The sequence below is a fragment of the Bison bison genome, unplaced genomic scaffold (genome assembly GCF_000754665.1).
Source record: "Bison bison bison isolate TAMUID 2011002044 unplaced genomic scaffold, Bison_UMD1.0 scf7180017864370, whole genome shotgun sequence".
Taxonomy (NCBI): Eukaryota; Metazoa; Chordata; class Mammalia; order Artiodactyla; family Bovidae; genus Bison; species Bison bison.
Window position 1 is genome coordinate 13795828 of NW_011494942.1, and position 20714 is coordinate 13816541.

General features: G+C 38.1%; 1 protein-coding gene and 1 non-coding gene across 2 annotated transcripts in view; one reads left to right on the forward strand and one right to left on the reverse strand.

Annotated features, from left to right (window-relative positions):
* CCDC91 (coiled-coil domain containing 91) overlaps window positions 1–20714 on the forward strand; it is a 311209-nt gene that overhangs the window by 271620 nt on the left and 18875 nt on the right. The window lies entirely within an intron of this gene.
* TRNAC-GCA lies at window positions 11577–11648 on the reverse strand. The gene has a single exon. It is a non-coding gene; the product is annotated as a tRNA-Cys (tRNA).

The window sequence follows — 20714 nt, forward strand, 5'->3', positions numbered from 1 at the left end:
TTCAGAGACAACAACATTAACAGTGGTGTCACAACTTAAGAAAAGCAAACTAGGTAGTGTACCATTACTAGATGAGGACAGAACTAACTATATTCTGTGTGTGTGTGTGTGTGTGTGTGTGTGTGTGAATTCCAGGGACGAGGCATCTGACTGGATTAGTTTGGCTTACATGCCAGCCCTCTGGCTAGGGAAGGGCAAGATTCCTTATTACAGCCCGTCAGACTGTACCCCATGGGGAAGAATGAATACTCAAATGAAATCTCTCAGAGGTAAAAGACCACCAAAAAAAGACTTTTTAACAAATGGTATATATAAGTATAATAAATCCACCAGTAGCCTTGTACAGTGTAGACGTGCTTTATTAGAATCTAATTTGGGCAATAAATGTTATGTAAAGGCACAATGCATACATTTACAAGTGACTTTTTTCCTATGATGGAAATTCGAGGTTTAGCTTCTTGATATAGTGAAGGATTTGAATCTATTAGTGAATAAAAGTCTTGAGCCTACAGATCGAACTTTATAAATAGGCTTGGTTTGTAGGGAAGAGATTGAGGGGAGTAAAAAGTTTCCAGTGTTCTCCAGTTAGTGACAGCCATCTGGACCAGAAAAATATTGCATTAAGTGGGATGAATTACTAGATCCATTTTTTACTGGTAGCTTTCTTTTTGACCTTCGTAAAGTCACTTTCCTTCACTGAGCTCAGGAGGAGGGTGTGACTTTGTTTGAGGCAGCAATTCTTGGAGAGGAATTCAGCTGAGCCCCACAGCAACTTTAGAATTAGTTCTGAGGTTGTGTACTAGTTCGTTCAGTTTACTGCTACTTACTTTGTATGTGTTCTTGTAACAGCTCCTCTAGGATTCTGTTTGGTCTTCTGGTTTTCTTTTGTAGGGAAAGAAAAGAGGAAAGTTGAGGGGCTGAGCTGTTAATTTCTACTGCCTTACCTGGTCTCAAGACTACAAGTAATTCTCTTCTCCCTCTCCACTCCTTTTTTTACCTTGGCTGAACTCTACTATTCTAGGGGCTTACCTGATGAGATAACCCAGATCCACTCTCATAAGACCTCTAAAGCTCTGTTGCCTTGTGTTTCTCAGGCCATGGCTGCTGATCTTCAGTTCAGTTCAGTCAGTCATGTGTGACTCTGCGACCCATGGACTGCAGCATGCCAGGCTTCCCTGTCCATCACCAGCTCCCAAAGCCTGCTGAAACTCATGTCCATCCAACCATCAGTCAACCTCATAATCAACCAACAGTCAAACCCATGATGCCACCCAACCATCTCATCCTCTGTCATCACCTTCTCCTCATGCCTTCAATCTTTCCCATCATCAGGGTCTTTTCCATTGAGTCAGTTCTTCACATCAGATGGCCAAAGTATTGGAGCTTCAGCTTCAGCATCAGTCCTTCCAATGAATATTCAGGACTGATTTCCTTTACAATGGACTGGTTTAATCTCCTTGCTGTCCAGGGGACTCTCAAAAGTCTTCTCCAACACCACAGTTCAGAAGCATTAAGAGCATCCAAGGGCATCTTCATCACTCAGCTTTCTTTATAGTCCAACTCTCACATCCATACACGACTCCTAGAAAAACCGTAGGTTTGACTAGATGGACCTTTGCTGGCAAAGTAATGTCTCTGCTTTTTAATATGCTGTCTAGGTTTATCATAGCTTTTCTTCCAGGGAGAAAGCATCTTTTAATTTCATGGCTGCAATCACCATCTTCAGTGATTTTGGAGCCCAAGAAAATAAAGTCTGTCACTGTTTTCATTGTTTCCCCATCTATTTGCCATGAAGTGATGAGACCGGATGCTGATCTTATCTATTTAACAATTAAAAGAGTTCTAAGAGATGTCCTGTGCATCACCTGAATGTCAGACATAGCCTTACCCATTGTGTAACAACCCTATGTCTTCTTGTTGATCAGGATCACTTAGCCCTGCCTTCTTTTCCTTGCCTACAGTTGTTGGTGTGCAGTGACCAAGTGACAGTAGTAAAGTTCAGTGGGGCTTATACTGTGTCCTTTGACGGGATATAATTTAAAAAATCAGTATCTCTAAAGTCTATAGTTTGCTCATACAGTCTTCTAGTCGATGATAAGTAGCGATGCTCTTATTGCCACCTCTTTATTTTCTGGACCTATGAATTCTGCTTCTTGGGAACACAGCTCCTTATAATTGTTGTTGATCTAGGGTGTATTCTGCAATCTTGTGAGTGTATTATAGGATAGCATCTTGAAGGTAGGGTCTCAACTGTGCCTTCTATAGATTATTCCATCTCTATTAGACCAGCAGCTTCTGGGTGGTATAAATAGTGATAAGATTTCTACCATCATTGCTTTCTGTATGCTTGCAGGAAACATAGCATTGTCTTAGCATCATTGTATGCAATCTAGCTAGGATATGATGAGAGAATGCTCGCATGTCAGTAAACTCTCCCTCATCCAAACTTATATTCTGTCTCTTCTTGATCCACCACTCCCTCATGCACAGTCTCCCACATACAGCCTCCTGTTGGCTAGGTCCTAAAGGCCCATTGAAATACAGTCCCTTTCTTTCCTTAGCAGGCACAGCACTTCCCAGGCTGGTTTATGATGTAGCTCAAATAGTGGCTTTGGTCTGGGAGCCAGGTCTTAAAGACAAGAGGTGTAAATCTTAGTGGAAGGGTGGCAGGGGAGTAGGGATGGAGGTGTGTGTCATCTTACGAGATGGAGGGTTATTTATTGTCTTCAAGCAATAAGAGAGTGGAAAAAACCCCGATGCTGGGAGGGATTGGGGGCAGGAGGAGAAGGGGAGGACAGAGGATGCAATGGCTGGATGCCATCACCGACTCGATGGACGTGAGTTTGAGTGAACTCCAGGAGTTAGTGATGGACAGGGAGGCCTGGCGTGCTGCGATTCATTGGGTCAAAAAGAGTCGGACATGACTGAGCGACTGAACTGAACTGAGTCTCTAGGTAGAAGTATAATACATGTCACAGTTTAATGGAGCTTAGTTCTGGATGATGACATGAGTGACTTAATGTGTTCTTTTGTATCATTTTATCTTATTAAGTTCTTTTTGAAAATAAAACTTTATGATCACCATTTACTTAAACATACATGACATTTAAAGAGCTAATTATAGGCTCTGTTGCTGTTTCTGTTTAGTCACTAAGTTGTGTCGAATCTGCAACCCCATGGACTATAACCTGTCAGGCTTTTCTGTCCGTGGGAGTTTCTCAGCAAGAATACTGGAGTGGGTTGCCATTTCTTCCTTCAGGGATTCTTCCCGACCCAGAGATTGAGCTCACGTCTCCTGCTTGTCAGGTGGATTCTTTACCACTGAGTAACCTGGGAAGCCCATTTAAAGGCTGTCAGTTCAGTTCAGTTCAGTTCAGCTGCTCAGTCGTGTCTGACTTTGTGACCCCATGGACTGCAGCATGCCAGACTTCTCTGTCCATCACCAACTCCCAGAGCTTGCTCAGAGTCATGTCCATCGAGTCAGTGATGCCATCCATATAAATGTAAGTAGCTTACTTATACAAAAGAATAAGTAGCTACGTATTATCCAAGTGAAAATATTTGGATTGCTTTTCAAAAGAGATAATTATGGGAACAAGAAAGAAAAAAAAGGAAGGCTTCAAAGCACCTGGTTACAGAATTTCTATTTGTTATCTTTTTATCGTTCAGTCACTAAGTTATTGCACACTCTTTGCAACTGCCACAGACCAGGCTTCCCTGTCCTTCACTGTCTCCCAGAGTTTGCTCAAACTCATGTCTGTTGAGTCAGTGATGCCATCTAGCCATCTCATCCTCTGTCATCCCCTTCTCCTCCTGCCCTCCATCTTTCCCAGCATCAGGGTCTTTTCCAGTGAGTCACCTCTTTGCATTAGGTGGCCAAAGTATTTCTTATAAGTAGACATTAATATAGTATTCTCTTGTTTCAGACTACTTCTAGTCTAAAATGTTTTGTGAAAATGTATTATTTTCACTTAGTTGTAAAATCTTTATGTCTTGATAAAAGAAGTCTTCTATTTCTGGACCAGTATAGTTTTGCAAACTCTTGCAGTGCATCAGTCCTCATTCTTGCAGTCTTATTCCTTGATAATACAGGTGTACCAGCAGGGGGCATACCAGAGAAGAAGGGAGTATAGCCACCATGGGTTGAATCTTGAAATCTGAGAGGATGAAGTTGGTGTTTAGATAGGAAACAGAAATAAATGGTTTCTGTGAAAGCTTGTCATGCTTCTTAACAAATTTTCTAATTCCATTCACAAAGTTAGACTTTGATAACTAGTTGGATAATGACTTGTTTCATAAGTTTATTGAACCTGTATTATGTGCATAATTCTTTGGATAATGTAAAGAAAGATGAGATAATTATTTTTCACCCCAGAGGAACACAACATGCAGACGGCCCGTCTTGTGAAGTCTACCTTAGAACATGGGCTGGGAAGAAAACCTCAATATGTCTAAAAGGGAAGGGATTCTCGATTTCTGCCACATGTCCTCTACCAGGTTTTCTCCTTCCGAGGCCTTTCTTATCTTAGTAAATGACACAGTCACTCAAACCAAAATCCTGTACATCATCCCCTTTCCCCAATTCACATAGATTTCCAAGACTTCAAAATAATGCTGATTTCATCAACTTTTCACCTCCTCTCCATCTCATCCTTTCTAACCCAAGCTGATAGCATCTTTCAGCAGGTCAGATATGCTGCAGAGCATCTCCTCCATCTCCACAACTGTGTTGTAAGACCAAGCCTGCTTCTGTTCCTCTGTCCCCTTCCTCGCGGCACTGTATTGTCCATCCAGCATCCCACGATCTCTCTTCTCAAAGCGTAAATCTGATCATCACATTGTAACACTTGAAATCTTCCCAAGTTCTCCTAAATGTTACCTCTTCAGAAAGGCCATCCCTTAGCCATTTAGCTAAAATCACTCCATACATTCTTCTCCACACCTGCCATGCCTTATCCCCTGCACCCCCACCCAGGACTTATTTTTTTCTCTTAGCACTTAAGAGTAACTGAAATGATCCTACTGTTTTAAATGGTCCTATTTCCCCTAAAGAATAATGATGCGCTTTAAAAGAAAAAAAGCCAAATGTTCCAGTAGATACCCTATTTTGTAGGCATTCAGTAAATATTTGCTGAGTAAATGAGTGATGGTCACAGCAGGGACTGAGCCAGGGGTGGTTCCTCTTACTGAAGTAGTTGTTCTATTTAGTAAGGTCCAAGAAAAACCCATACTTATTTTGCTAGCTTTGTTTTATGAAGGGCACCTTCAATGTGTCTGCATCTCATATGTCAATTTTATGTTGGAAAAAAAAAAGGGGGTGCTGTGGTCCCTTGCTGTCACTTTACGCTGCTATCAGTCTTCTGTCTCCACCTAGCCATGAGCATTTCTAGTTATTGGCAGATGAACATGCTTTTAGGCCATGAGAAAATAATAAAAGGTTCTTAGTTCTAGGGCATTCTAAGATTTTTCATAATGTTTTCAGTGCAGCTACCTTCATTCTTTCATTTTATGGAAATAGCTCTGATTGTCATTAAAAATACATGTGTTTGTGACTAGATGGATTTCAGTACTTAACATCTTGTGTCAATCTTGTTTTTTAAATCCCACTGCCAACCACTGTGTCCCGGTTGGACCACCCATATTTGAGTTTCTGTGATGCATTCTTTTATGAATAGGGCCTTTTTTCCCTATTGGATTTTCCTACTGCTACTGCTACTGCTAAGTCGCTTCAGTCGTGTCTGACTCTGTGTGACCCCATAGACACCAGGCTCCCCTGTCCCTGGGATTCTCCAAGCAAGAATACTGGAGTGGGTTGCCACTTCCTTCTCCAATGCATGAAGGTGAAAAGTGAAAGTGAAGTCGCTCAGTCCTGTCTGACTCTGAGCGACCCCATGGACTGCAGCCTACCGGGCTCCTCCGTCCATGGGATTTTCCAGGCAAGAGTACTGGAGTGGGGTGCCATTGCCTTCTCCGATTGGATTTTCCTACCTATCTACAAATGACTGTTTTCTACTTGCAAGGGAAAAGATACTACACTGAGCGAATTTATACTCCCGGATCAATTTGAATTTCTTGTCAAGATTTTTTTTCTTATCCTAATGTGATTTCCTTACATCTGTAGAAATAATATTCTCTAAAGCTCTAGAATCTGATTTCAAAGAGGAAGAAGTATAATCCAGAATAGCAGCAAAAGGAATGTGGATATAGAGAACTCAGAATTAATCCCAGTTCCCTCCCCATTTCCTGCATTCCCTTTTTCAATGCCCTTGGCTCTGTCAAGCCAGATGTATTTACTGAGGCCAGCTAGCTGTCTAGCACTCGAAAAGATACTGTGGGATAAAGCAGGGGTTTGCCAAACATGATCAGCTTGCTGCCTATTTTTAAATAAAGTTTTATTGGAACATAGCTACATCCATTTGTTTGCATATTATCTATGGCTATTTGTGTGATACAAGAGCAGAGTTGAATAATTACGACTGAGACATATGGCCTGAAAAGCCTGAAATATTTACTGTCTAGACTTCTGTAAAAAATATTTGCCAGCCCCTGGTATATAAAGAGGGAATTCCCTGGTGGTCTAGTTACCCCCATTCTCATAGAGTTTATGAACTGATTGAATTGGTTGTTATCACATGGAGTAATTGACAAACAATAAATGACAAATTGAGTGATACTAAGGAGAATAGGTACCACAGAATGGTTATTGGTTGGCAGATAAATCTCATCTATAGTGAAGTGATTATTTAAGCATGCTGAAGTATGGAAAGCTTCCTTGTAATTACTTTCCTCTGTTACTCTGTGCTTTTCTTTGTTGAGTCCCAGATATGCTATAACATTCAAAGATATTCACAGCATCATTGTCAAAACTTCTCCCAGAAGTATGTCCTCCATCATTCCCCCAAAGAGGTGAGTTGGAGAAATAGGAATCTTAAAGCTGCAGCATTGTTTAGAACCTTGCCCGGCATATCATAGATCCTCAGCTATGCTTGAAAAAGTGAAAGAACCTGCAAACGATAAAGGAAGGTAAATTCTGTGCAAGTAATAGCTAATCTTATTGACTATTCAGAATGTGCCACCTTAGAATGGTGTTTCTCAGCAAGAAAGCTCCTACTTTTTTAATAATTAAATGGTAGTGGGCATGTAACCCACTTAGCTCAGAGCCTGACACCTGGCACATTACAAGTGCTTAGTTAGTCTTTACTGTCAATATTTAGAGTAAATTGAATATTTTATTTCAGACAGTATTATGATAATTATGCTGATGAAAGTAAGGAAAGCATATGTTAGCCATTGATTGCATCACCCTCTCAGTTAAGAAAATATTTGTACTTAGCAAGTGCATAACAAAGTGATTCACAGTAGGAAGACTGTCTTTTGATTTGGTTGTGCTGGTTATCAATAATAGCCCATTAATATTTTTTAAATATCAAGAGAAATTAACTAGAGTAGATGAAGCTGTATCTACTCAGCTGCTTCTCTTTATAAAACCTTTTATTTTAGTTTAATGTAAATTCTAAGGCTACCACTCAGTGAATTTTCACAAAGGAAGCACACTTGTGTAACCAGAACGTTAGTCAAGCAGAAAACTGCCAGCATCTCAGACACCCGGGCACTGCTACTCCCCCAAAGGGAAACTTCTTCCTTAGGAACTTACATTGTAAAGACAAACAGAGGAGATGTTAGTTAGCACATTCTTTTAATAAGTCCACAGACTCATCTAGGCATTTGAGAATAATCTGACATTTTAAGAAGAGAATAGTCTTCAGACACTGAAGTATTTCATGCTAAACATGTCAAAGTCCTTTTTACACCATCAGCAATGTGCTTTGGCATGTTTCATATGAAAGCCTTCAGGGGCAGACAATTATTTTCCCTTCTTAAAATAGAGAAGGAGGAAGGGTTTAATTATATAAAAAAGTTCATGATTAAAAAAATAATAGCAATAATCAGTCTGTTGTGGCTTCACTAGAATAGCTATTAGTCAGTCATGCAAACTTCACCAGACATGGAGATATGGAAAGTGAATTGGAAAGAGTCTGTGTTCTGCTCTTATCTCGTGCATACAGGTAATTTTAACTTTTTGTATTTTTCACTAATGTCTGAATAGAATTCATATATCCCCCTCGTCTTTCTCTGTTTCAGAGGCCATGCTGATCGACACTGACAATTAATTAGGTGCTCTGAATAATATATGAATATCCTATCCAAGAAAATGCTTTGAAAGATATCCAATTTCCTATTTCTTAGAGTTATTTCCCCATCCTAATTTTTCTGTGTTTTGCTTCATGTTATATGTTTTTAAATTACTTAGAACAAACAAATATAAACAGAAGGTCATTATAATTCTTGTTCCCAAATGTTTAGTTTGGCATCTGATGCAAGGCCTCAATTGCAGGCTGGAGCGCCAGAAGCTTGAGCTGAAGACACGAATGTGGTGCACAGACATGATTCGAATTCGGCAGAGTGTTTATATTTTCCCAAGGGCCTCATTAACAAGAGTTAAGCCCTAAGCGCTGTTACTACCAACATATCCTAACAGGTTAACTTTTCTGATTTGTGAAGTAGAGTATCATCTTACATGTATACATCTTTAAGCAAGCTTTTCCCTTTCAACTGCCCTGTAAGCTACTACAGAAAGTTTGACACTCAGTCCCTACCACCTTTGAAAATGTGTTTTGTTAAATATCCCTTGGCACATAGTCACCCAAGTAGAGTTCTATTTTTCAGTAGTTTAAAAGTTAGAATCAACCTAAATGTCCATCCACAGGGGACTGATTAAATGAATTATATTATAATAGAATATCATGTGTCTGCTAAAGCAAATCTAGATTTGTTGATATGGTTGTAAAACCTCCTAGATTATATGATCCTGTATATATGAACATATTTTGCTGTATGCCTCTGTGTGAGTATTGTACTAGAAAATATATTTTAATAAACAAAAGGAAAAAGTGATGGATGATCTTCTCTGGGAGTTGTGTTAGGAGAGATTTTGCTTCCTGCTATATCCTGCTTTGTTTAAATATATGATATATTGATTATATCTTAGTTTTAAAAAGAGAAAACAAGTTTAAGTAGACTGTTGTCTGTTTTTTATATGTCCATTATATCAACCCTTGTTCTTTACATTTTAGAAGTATATTCAGAATCCTCTTTGGCTAAAACAGGTTTGACTTGAGTGTCCAGCAGGAGAAGGCTGGAGTTTTGGTTTCCCCATTTGATCCACATCATGTTTAGAGAAAGATGCTGACCAATGAAGTTGGTTTAGCTCAGTTTCCTGCCCATTATCTGGGTGTGTTTTGGGGTTTTTATAGGATTAGAAACAATTTACATTGAGGCTTCAGGAGCATTTTCATGCTGCTCAACTCACAGAGCAATGTAAACCCACAGGACTAAGAATGGGCTTTCTGTGAAGTTAATAGGGTAAGATGAGTACAAGCACCTGGTTCCCTTCTTGTTTTCTATTTGCTAAGGAAGGCAAGTAGATAGTGGGGACAGAAACATATGTCTAGGCAAGGGCATAGTTTTCAAGGAGATATGGTATGATATGTTTTTGAGGATGTTGTTAAAATTTTTTAAGAAGAAAGGCAAGTTCAGTTGCAAGTGATTTGTGGAAATAAACCAATGAGGAAAATAATTTGTCTCTTGAATATATTATCCCATCACTATTTGCCTAATCCTCCATATTTATTTCTTGACCTTGATTTTTCCTGTGTTTTAAGTCTGATAAAGATTAAAGTTATTCTTCCTGAACACAATTCAGAGACCTATGTTACCTCTTGTAATTTAGGTAAATGTTTACTTCCTTCAACAGTCACCTGAACTGGAGGTAGAAGTAACACCCTCAAGAAATTGAGCATGATAAATAGCATCCAGGTAGGACCTGTGTTGGGTTATATTCTTCAAAAAAGCCCACAGTAGTGTTTCCAGGCCAGCATTCTCCTGTCACTCCCCTCAGTCTGGGGCTGAACTTTGCGAATGCCTCAGCAAATAGAATGTGGTCGATATGCATCTGTGCATGCGAAATCGCTTCCGTAGTGTCTGACTCCTTGTGATCCTATGGACTGTGTAGCTTGCCATGCTCCTCTGTCCATGGGATTTCCCAGTCAAGAATACTGGAGTGGGCTGCCATGCCTACCCCCAGGGGATCTTCCTGACCCAGGGATCAAACCCGCATCTCTTATATCTCCTGCATTTGGCAGGTGGATTCTTTACCACCGGTGCCACCTGGGAAGCCCGTGACGATATGACACTATGTAATTTCAAGGCTAGATAAGGCAATAAGGCTACCACCTATATCTTTTTTTTCTTGAAACACTAACTTGTGATATCTGGCCACCTAGCAGTGACAAAATTGAAAGTAGCCTATGTGGGGGGACCAGCATCAACCATCAGATATGAGAGTGATTGAGTCCTCAGATGTGCTAGCTCCTGGCCTTCAAGTTTTCCAGCTGAGGTCCCAAACATGAAGATAAAATAAGCTGTCCAGCTGCACCATATTCCAGTTCCTAACTCACAGAATTTATAAGCATGATCAATGGTTGTTTTATACCACTAAGTTTTATGATAATTTGTTTTATAGTGATGATATTAATAACTGGTGCTGGGCCACTTCTCCACGCAGAAATGGATAAGGCAGTATCTGTAAACAAGGACAGAATTCTTTTTGAGTGATACTTTGTATCTCTACTGTGTGGCCTGGATTCAAATAGTAATTTTTATTTTTTATTTTTTTAATTTTTTTTTCAAATAGTAATTTTTAAAAGATGTATGTAGCTAATATTACATTTGACCCTCACACAGATAGTGACAAGAGGATTGGATTTTGAAGTCAGCTGAAGCAAGCAGAGCTTGTGTATCCAGAGACCACTGAAAGGAGTTTCCTTTAGGTCCAGCTAAGCACTCCTTGAGATTCCAGGATGTTTGAGGACTCACAGTGTTATATCGACTCATGGAGCATTTCAGAATGCTACTTTTTCAGAGAGACTTCAACATCATTAGTTCTTCTAGTTTTAAAAGCCTAAAATTGTCAATGTCAAAGAAATTAGGTTGGAACCCTCCCTGTAGTAATAGATCTAACAAAGTTTAGAAAATGAGAGTTTCCAATAACAATTTTCAGTGACAGAAATGAAGAAACTTGACACTTTGCTCATTTTATTGATTTGTTATAAATTTCAAAATATATATGATTTTCAAGTAGTTTTATAAATTACTGTTACTAATTATTTTATTCTCCCATTCATCCTGAGTATATCTACACACAGAGGAGCATGGTGGGCTGCAGTCCATGGGGTCACAAAGAGTCAGATGCAACTGAGCGCACACACACACACACACACACACCATACAAATAAAAACCGTTATCCATTATTTAGAATGCAAACCTTTATCACATGTGATATTGTACTTTATTAATTAGATTATGTAATTTTAAAGAATAGCCATCACTAGTGTGGTGGTTTAGTCACTAAATTGTGTCTGACTCTTGTGACCCCATCGATTCTAGGTTCCTCTGCCCATGGGATTCTCCAGGCAAGAATACTGGAGTGGGTTGCCATTTCCTTCTCCAGGGAATCTTCCCAACCCAGGAATCGAACCTGGGTCTTCTGCCTTGCAGGCAGATGCTTTACCGACTAAGCTATGAAGGAAGCCCTATCGCTAGTGCACTATTTTTTTAAATGATTTGCAAGCTTTTAAAATCATTTTAAATAATTTATACATCTATTTGAAGGTAAAAATAATAAAATCTTGAAAATTTTGAAAATGTATGACAGTATTTTTTTCTAAAGTGTAACTGCTAAAATAATTATTTTTTTCTCTTTTTGTTCTTTATTCAATAAATTCATCAAACATTTAGTCAACACCCCATATGCCAGGTACTATTTTAAACATTGTAGATATAAAAGTAAATATATCAGAATCCCTATTTTCCTTAGGATTTTCTAGGGAGCTTACATTTTAATAGGCTGTGAGACTGATAATAAGTACATGTATATTTTGGTGGAATCAAGCTGGAATCAAGATTGCTGGGAGAAATATCAATAACCCCAGATACACAGATGATACCAGCCTTATGGCAGAAAGCAAAGAAGAACTAAAGAGCCTCTTAATGAAAGTGAAAGAGCAGAGTGGGCTTAAAACTCAACATTCAAAAAACTAAGATCATGGCATCTGGTCCCAATCACTTCATGGCAAATAGATGGGGAAGTAATGGAAACAGTGAGAGACTATTTTTGAGGGCTCCAAAATCACTGCAGATGGTGACTGCAGCCATGAAATTAAAAGACACTTGCTCCTTGGAAGAAAAACTATGACCAACCTAGACAGCATATTAAAAAGCAGAGACATTATTTTGCTGACAAAGGTCCATCTAGTCAAAGCTATGGTTTTTCCAGCAGTCATGTATGGATGTGAGAGTTGGACTATAAAGAAAGCTGAGCGCCGAAGAATTGATGCTTTTGAACTGTGGTGTTGGAGACAACTCTTGAGAGTCCCTTGGACACCAAGTAGATCAAACCAGTCAATACTAAAGGAAATCAGTCCTGAATATTCATTGGAAGGACTGATGCTGAAGCTGAAGCTACAATACTTTGGCCACTTGATGCAAAGAACTGACTCATTTGAAAAGACCCTGATGCTGGGAAAGATTGAAGGCAGGAAGGAGAAGGGAATGACAGAGGATTAGATGGTTGGATGGCATCACTGACTTGATGGATATGAGTTTGAGCAGGCTCCGGCAGTTGATGATGGACAGGAAAGTCTGGCATGCTGCAGTCCACAGGGTCGCAAAGAGCTGGACAGGACTTGAGCGGCTGAACTGATAATGTTTGGGGATGATAAATGTCATGAAGAAGGATCAGGAGTTACTGATGCAGATGAAGAGTAGGGATGCTCTTTTAAAGTGAGTGAACAAAAAAAAAAAAAAGTGAGTGAGAGCAGGCCTCAGTGATGAACTGAGTTGGCATTGAAGAATAGACATGAATATAGACAGTGATCAAGTCATGCAACTGTCTAGGAGAAGAACATTCCAGATAAAACACCAAGAGCAGTGGGCTGATATAGAAGACTGCTTGGTTGTATTTGAGAAAATGTAAGAAAGACAGGATGCTTGAAGCAAAATGTGCAACAGGAAGATGGTTAGGAAGTGAAGTTTGAAGTGTTTGCCCAAAAGAAAACTGAAAAAAGGGATTTACATTGAGATGTGACTGATCTCTATCAAATGCTATCATGGACTTATAATTGAGCAGTCCTTAATTAATGTTATCTCTAATGACCTAACAATGAAAGGACTTCAGAAATTATAATTTAAACTCTGAAAAGGCTCAATGAATTTTAATTTTTAAATGCATATTTTCAGAGAAGTAAAATGGAGTGATCACTGTTGAGCATAACATATATTGCTAGGATAAAAATGGTAGGGAACACTGAGTGAATATAAAAGTTTAAAGAAAGAGGAAGAACAATGTAAAATTTCCAGATTTTAGAGAAGAGTATGCTTATATACTTTTTGAATGAGCTTTTAATTAAAGTTCTGCTTTAAAATATTTTCATTGAGTCTCTTTTTCACATTTTAAGAGTTGTGAAATTGCACCTGGCTTATTCATACTCAAAATCAGGCACCTGCGATCTCTTAATTAGGAGCAAGTTTCCAAAACAAATAATCCTTATTTTTACATTAAATTTGTTCACTTCATTTTCTGTCAATAGTTTGCTTGCCTATAAAATATAAACTGAGTTTTAAATATTTTCTTCAAGATTAATTTTTGTGGTTTTATCCTTTAATCAAGTAATTTATGTCAATTTTCTAGTAAGTTACACTTTAAGTGGTTGTTATTGATAACTATCATTTTGATATTTTGATTATCTGATAAACATACTCCTCAATTCTATTAAAGCTTCCATTTTTGCATTACCAAAGACTATTTTGAGATGGATGTAACTAAAAATTATGTGGTTCGCTTTGTAATGACTCAAGAATACAGAAAATTTAGCCACTAAAGTGATCCTTAATATTTATTTATTTATTCATTCATTCATAGTGCTCCCTCTCCCCATCCCCCCGCCCCACCGTTTACCTTTTTTGGATTAAATAGCCAAATAATGAGAACCAGATTTTGAAATGTTGCTTTGCTGTGATTTTTTTTTTTCAAACTTTATTTGAAATGTGTTTCATTAACCCTTCCAACAGCTTCACTATTTGATTTGGACAACAGAAGTACTTTGTAGTCTTTAGCATGTGTAGATATCTTGTAATAATTTTTTAATTAAATGTTTTCTTCATTTTTCCTGTACTTTCATGTATGTTAGCAACAATGCATCCCTGGTGGCTCAGATGGTAAAGAATCTGCCTTCAGTGCAGGAGACCTGGTTTGATCCTTGGGTCGGGAAGATTCCCTTAGAGAAGGAAATGGCAACCCACTCCAGTATCCTTGCCTGGAAAAATCCATGGATGGAGGAGCCTGGCAAGCTACAGTCCATGGGGTCACAAAGAGTTGGACACAACTGAGCGACTTCACTTTCATGTGTTCTAGAATCTGAATAGTCCTTTACACTATTATTTATTCTCCCTATACCATTTACTAAAGTTGATTTAAAAAGATATGCTATGCTATGCTATGCTAAGTCACTTCAGTCATGTCCGATTCTGTGTGACCCCATAGACGGCAGCCACCAGGCTCCCCCATCCCTGGGATTCTCCAGGCAAGAACCACTCCCCATAAATACTGTTTTCATTAAATATTCATCTTCTATCACAAAGTATTGGACATTAATTCAGCACGACAGTATGAGTTTAGACTCTGGAGCGAAGAACTTGTATGTTCTGAATATAGTTTACTGCCAGTCCTCAGATACAGAACTCTTTGATGTTCTAATTTCCTCATCTGTAAAATAGGAGTGATGATCAGAATTGTCAGTACTTAGTTTCCATTCTACTTTTGAGACTTCTTTTGAAACTACTAAATTTACCTGATGAAATCAATATTTTGTACAACTTTGTACAATTCTTTTGCATAACAACAGTTTTAGTACAAGGAACCTTGTGGAGTGATCATCAAATAGTGGGATGAAGTCCCTCAAGGAAATGAAATGCCAGTCAGCTTTCTTTGCTTTCCAGGATTTCATCCCTCTTTTTGATGGGCCCAGATTCAATGCAATCAGTTGTGACTTTGTTTCCTATCTACAGGATACATGTAAAATCTATTTGTAACACTCCCCCAAAGAACTCAATTCTTCTGTTGACTTTAACTGAGCAAGACTCCAAACATGTCTTTTCTTAACTGTGGTTCAATATTCCTTAAAATATGAATACTAGATTGGTAATTTTGGAAGTAATTTATGAACTAATGAACTCTTGGCAATCCCAGCTTTAATGCCACCTCTGAGGAAGAGTACTTCTGCAGAGGTCTCTAATATCTGCATTAGTGTAGTGGTCTTCCTCCCTAAACAGTGTCCCTACGTTTTCTCATTTCTCTCTCAGCTCACAACATAGGTAATGCTGGACACATGATTCATTTTTATGTAAAGCTCTCTGATCACTGAAAGGTCTACTTTTTGTTAAAAATTGTACTTATATATATATATATATACTCAACATAAATTTTAAAATATACTTCAGTGTTTTCTTTGACTAAATGAAGAACTATATAGATTTATCTTTTTAGTAGTTTTAGGTTTATAACAAAATTGAGAGGAAGATACAGAGATTTACCATATACTCTCTGCCCCCAGAGATGCACCGTCTCCCTGTTATCAGCATCCCCCACAGGTTAGTACATTTGTTACAACTGGTGAACATACAGTAACACATCGCAGTCACTCAGAATCCACAGTTTAGACTGGGATTCATTCTTTGTATTGTACATTTCATAAGTTTTGACAAATACATAATGATATGTGCATGCTAAGTCACTTCAGTCATGTCCAACTCTTTGTGACCCTATGGACTGTAGCCTACCAGTCTCCTCTGTCTGTGATGATTCTCCAAGCAAGACTACTGAGTTGCCATGCCCTCCTCCAGGGGATCTTCCCGACCCACGGATCAAACCCGCATCCCTGCATTGTAACATCATACAGGGATCAAACTCATGACTTGCCACCCTGTAACATCATACGGTTTATGTTTACTGTCCTAAAAATCCTCTGTGCTCTGCCTATTCAACACCTCCTACTCCACCCCAACAACCAGTGATCTTTTTACTGTCTGTGGGTTTTTTCTTTAACAAGATGTCATATAATTGGAATCATATGTAACCTCTTCAGATTGGCTTCTCTCTCTTATTATTAGGCATTTACGGCTTCCCAGGTGCCGCTAGTGGTAAAGAATGTTGTCTACCAATGCAAGAGACATGAGAGATGCAGGTTCAATCCCTGGGTCAGGAAGATCCCCTGCAGAAGGGAATGGCAAACCACTCCAGTATTCTTGCCTGTAGAACCCCATGGACAGAGGAACTTGGCAGACTACAGTCCATGGGGTTGCAAAGAGTCAGACATGACTGAAGCTACTTAGCACACAGCACAGGCATTTAACTTTCCTCCATGGCTTTTCATGGTTTGATCACTCATTTTTTTTTTTCATGCTGAATAGTATTTCATTTTCTGGATATACTACAGTTTACCCATTCACCTGTTGGAGGACATCATTCGGTTCAGTTCGGTCGCTCAGTCGTGTCCAACTCTTTGCAACCCCATGAATCGCAGCACGCCAGGCCTCCCTGTGTATCACCAACTCCCGGAGTTCACTCAAACAAACTCAGGTCCGTCAAATCGGTGATGCCATCCAGCCATCTCATCCTCTGTCGTCCCCTTTTCCTCCTGCCCCCAATCCCTCCAAGCATCAGAGTCTTTTCCAATGAGTCAACTGTTTGCATGAGGTGGCCAAAGTACTGGAGTTTCAGCTTTAGCATCATTCCTTCCAAAGAACACCCACGACATCATATTTATTCCCAAATTTGGGCAGTTATGAAGAAAGCTGCTATAAACATTCACATTTAGGTTTTATGTATGAACATAAATTTTCAACTCCTTTGTTAAATACCAGGGAGCACAATTTCTGAACTATATAGTAAAAATACATTTAGTTTTATAAGAAACCACCAAATTGTTTTCCAAAGTGGCTGGACCATTTTGCATTCCCACCAGCAGTGAATGAGAGTTGCTCCATATCCTCACTAGCATTTAGAGATGTAAATTTTCCAGATTTTGGTCATTCTAATAGGTGTGTAGGGGTATGTCATTTTAATATGTATTTCTCTGAAGGCATATGATGTTGAGCATCTTTTCATATGTATGTTTGCCATCTGTTTATCATTCCATCTTTATTATAAAACAAAGATTTTTACCTTCCTTTCAATCTGTATAGCTTTTATTTTGCTTTCTTGACTTATTGCATTAGCAAGGACTTCTGTTATGATTTTGAAAGGATGGTTAAGAGAGGACATCCTTGCCTTGCACCTGATCTTAGTGGGAAAGCTTTGAATTTATCACCTAAAGTATAATGTTAGCTCAAGGTTTTTTGTGAATGGTGTCTATGAAGTTAAGAAAGTTTCCCTCCTTCCTAGTTTGCTGAGGGATTTTATTGTGTGTGTTAGATTTTGTCAAATCATTGTCTGCATCTATTGATATGATCATGTGGTTTTTCTTATTTAGCTTGTTGATGTGATGATTAATTTTTGAATGTTGAACTAGCCTTGCATACTTGAGATAAAACCTACTTTGTCATTGTATATAATTCTTTTTATACTTTTTTGGGTTGATTTGCTAGTATTTTATCAAGGATTTTTTCATCTGTGTTCATGAGAGATGTCTTGTTTTCTGTTTATGTCTTTGTTTGGTGTTGGTATTAGAGTAATGTTGGCCACAACATTACTAGAATGTTGGCCTAGAATGAATTAGGAAACATTCTCTCTGCTTCTTTCCTCTGATTCCATATAGCTTTTGACTGCTAGATTTTCATAGAAAAATTAGTAAGACCAACTTCTACTCAGAGCATATGATTTGATTTTTGGTTTAGCATACTTAACATTTAACATATATTTCATATATATGGTTATATTCAGAGTCACTATCTTGGCATTTCCTGAAGACTTTAAACTCCATAGTGTCTTTTACTTACAGAAATCTAGATATACATCAGCAAAACTATCATTTTTCATCCAAGCATAGTGATACCTATATAGTAAATGAGGTGGTAAGTCATTTGGATAGGTCATACCTATGGAATTTCTCTATGATAATAGTCTGCATTTGTTTTACCACACACCATTTAGATTACCTGATCCTGCTATTTCCTTGCATAATGTCATTTGTTTACATCAGAACACAAGAAGAAAGAGTTTCAGTGTATTGGCTGAATTTGTTCACATTAAAATAAAAAGAGAAAAGTTTCACTGTATTGGCTGCATTGCCGTAATTAATGGCGGCCTCAGAAAGTACACTGTATGGAGAAAGAGCAGATGTCTTGGGACTGTGTGATACTTTATATGATATTTCAGGTGCATCTCAAACACAGTATGCACTTATGGGTAACTTTTGTAAGAAATAAAATTTCCTCCCACCTTTGTTAATCTTACTTCCTAGTTGTGATGCATTTGTAAAGATGCTTGGGGAAGGTGGATTACACTTAAGACACTTTGCCAGGTTTTCTTCTGAACCTTTCTCCCTTGTCAATATAAATATAAAAATACAAGTATAGGTGAGAAATAAAAATTTTAAATGGGCATTTTTATTAATTGACATGGCTCTTTCTGTAAGAATTCTAGTTTCCAACCATTTGCTTCTTTTGGATGTATAAAAAGCAACTACAGATGATCATTATTATTTATTTGACAAGAAAAGTAAGTGGTTGAAATAGTAACAAGTCATATAATAGCTTTTATACCAGCCTCACAAATATCTCTGGGCTATGAACCATCAATTTATGAAATTTCTACCCAAAACGCCACCAATTCTGATTTGCAAATTCCCTACAGATATTTAAAGAAAGAAATAGAAGATTCTTGGTCTTTTCTTGTTTTGTTTACCATTACTGGATTGTCCCATTTTATTGGAAAGTCTTTTAACTTTAACATAGTAGCATGGCGTAGGTCTACTTTTCATCTTAGTAAGAATAGTATACAAGTAGAAATGTGTGGTTTTGAATCAGATTTCCTGGATTAAAACTGACCTTTGCAATTTATTAGATGTGTAAATTTAGGCAAGTACTTTAACCTCTCTTGCCACATTTTGTTCATCTGTAAAATAGAGATTAAAATAGTTCCTACCTCACATAGGATTATTATGAGAATTTAATTAGTTAGCATGTGTAGTGTTTACATTACTTGGCACATAAAACATTCACTTTTGCTGTTAGCTACTGGTGCTGTTATTTTATTGTTGAGATGAGTCCCTTAACTGTATGGTTGAGATCAGATTGTGTCTGGTTCTACTCATTCTGTCTTGATTTTTAAATATTTATTAAATATTTTTTGTTCCAGAAGTGCATAAATATATGTTTTATATATTTCATGTTGAATGGAAAATGAACACCAAACAATGAGTGTGAAACTGATGGAAAGTCAATATAAATATATATTTATGCCACAATGTCCTGTCTACTTACCAAAGTTAATCTGCAAAATTACTTGGAATTTCCTAGGGACAAAACTATCATATTTTATCCATAATATAAGTTTTAAATTGATTAAGAACTTTGTTTCTTTCCATATATTAACTTGTTTGCCTAGGCAAAATTTCACTGCTTTAGTTTAAAATTCACCCCCTTTATTTATTTTTTAACATTTTTAGGTGTTTTCACTCTAAAGTTTGTAGATTAGATACTCTAGCAAAGAACAAGAAAAGAAAAGATACTTGTCAATGCAACTTGGAGGTGTATATGTTCAGGTGATTGGCATAACCTGATTACTATGATTTTGTGTTTTTAACCATGCAAATACTCTTAAGCTATTAGAGGACATTATATTCCACTAGTTGTTTTTCAGCCCCCAAATGAAAATTTCTAACTCAGTGGAAATTTCAGTCTCACTTCCAACATTTTGAGCTTATCCTCAAGTACATTTTTGTTTCTGTTTTAGTAGTAGACACACACAGTGTAATCTTGGTACCCTTGTCACTGGAACTTATACTTTCCTCCTAGTAACAGAAGCTAGAAATAGCAGTAAGTCAGAGGTGAGTAGTTTAAAGGTACAAAAGCTTAGCAAAGTCATAAAACATTCAGGATCCTTCTGACTTTGTAGGGCTTCCCTGATAGCTCAGTTGGTAAAGAATCCACTTGCAATGCAGGAGACCCTGGTTCGATTCCTTGGGTTGGGAAGATCTGCTGAAGAAGGGATAGGCTACCCACTCCAGTATTCTTGGGCATCCCTTGTGGCTCAGCTGGTAAAGAATCGGCCTGCAGTGTGGGAGATCTGGGTTCAGTCCCTGGGTTGGGTAGATCCCCTGGAGAAGGGAAAGGCTACCCACTCCAGTATTCTGGCCTGAAGAATTTCATGCACTGTATATATAGTCCAAGGGGTTGTAAAGAGTCAGACATGACTAAGTGACTTTCACACACACACACTCTCACTCTGACTTTGTACCTTTTAACTCCTTAGCACTGGCTTACATGATTAAGGCTATAAAATGGCAGCTGGAGCTCCAGTAAATACATTTGAGGTAGAGGAAAAGGGAAGGATGCAAGAATCAAAAAAGGGAAAAGAAAATCGAGACAGGTGTCTGTC